Below are 1,562 nucleotides of genomic sequence, written 5' to 3' on the forward strand. Positions count from 1 at the left end.
GTGTCAGCGTTTGGAAGCTGATTATGGGATGGATCCCTGGATATGGCAGTCTTTAGATGGTCCATCCTTTCTTCACAGCTCCAAACTTTATCTCTGTAGAGTAGAACTCTCTAATGCCAGCACTGGAAGGCATGTGAGGGCCGTCAGGGCCATAGAGAGCCTGGAGGGAGAGTAGAGGCTCCGCCCAGCAACTGATGGGAACAGATGCAAAGACCCATATCCAAACACTGGAACCCTGCAGTGTGTGTGTGTGTGTGTGTGTGTGTGTGTGTGAGAGAGAGAGAGAGAGAGAGAGAGAGATCCAGAGGGATGGAGGACACCACAGAAACAACGCACAGAGTCAATGTACAGGACTAAGGTGTGGGGGGGGGTGGCTCATAGAGACTTAAGCAACAGTCACTGACATGTACGGATCTAAGCTAGGTCCTCTGCATACCTCCTGCTATGGTTGTACAGTTTGATGTCCTTGTGGTACCCCCAGCAGCAGGATTGGGGGTGTCTCTGATGTTTTAGCCTGTGCTTGAGACCCTTTTCCACCTACTGGGTCTCCTAGTCCAGCCTTTCTAGCCCTTCAAGGCCTGGTTCTTTTTTTTTTTTTTTTTTTTTTTTTTTTCTAAGGAAGGAAGGAAGGAAGGAAGGAATGGATCTGAGGGAGACGGGGAGTGCAGGGGAACAGGGAGAAGCGGAGTTAGGGAAACTGCACTTGGGATGTAACGTAGGTAAATAATAAAAAACTTTTAAAAATTAAAAAAAAAAGTATTATTTAAGCCAGGTGTGGTTAACCCTTTAATCCTTGGGAGGCAGAAGCAGACAGATCTTGCAGTGTATCTGTGAGTTCCAGGCCAGCCTGGTCTACATAGCTAAGTTCGCGGTCCATCAGAGCTACACAGTAAGACCCCCGTCTCAAGAAAAATAAACAAACAAACAAATGAATCAATAAATACTTATTGTTTAGCCTGGATGGTGGCCAGTGCCTGTAGTGCCAGCTACTCAGGAGGCTTGTAAGGAAGGTCACTGGAGCACATGGGCTTTTGCCTTTCCCCAATAGGGAGGTGCTCTCACGGTGCAGGCTGCATGAACCCATTGGTGTTTGACAGAGAGCAGCAGTAGACAGGGAGGAGCAGCAGTGGGTGTGGCCCTCTATTGTTACAGCTGGCCCCGCCCCCAGCCCTAGGCACTAGAGTCTACTGGAAGTCAGAATCCCTCCCTCTATCCTTGACCGTGGCTGTCATTAGTTCTGAGCCTCGAGTATAAAGCATTTCCCGGTCCTAAGTGGCAGCCAGTGCCACAGCTCTCAGGCCTAGGATGCCCTAGGACCCTTAAGACTTGAAAGATATTGGAAAGCTCCCTTGAAAGCTCCCAGCCAGTGTGCAATCTTTCTCTGGCTCTTCAAAGTCTTCTATTCTCTTCTAGTTCCAGCTCTGCACCTTCTCTTATCTTGTCTTGTTAAAAAATACTTGAGCCGGGAGTGGTGGCACACGCCTTTAATCCCAGCATTTGGGAGGCAGAGGCAGGCGGATTTCTGAGTTCGAGGCCAGCCTGGTCTACAAAGTGAGTTCCAG

The sequence above is a fragment of the Mus caroli genome, chromosome 9, assembly GCF_900094665.2.
Source record: "Mus caroli chromosome 9, CAROLI_EIJ_v1.1, whole genome shotgun sequence".
NCBI classification, from domain to species: domain Eukaryota; kingdom Metazoa; phylum Chordata; class Mammalia; order Rodentia; family Muridae; genus Mus; species Mus caroli.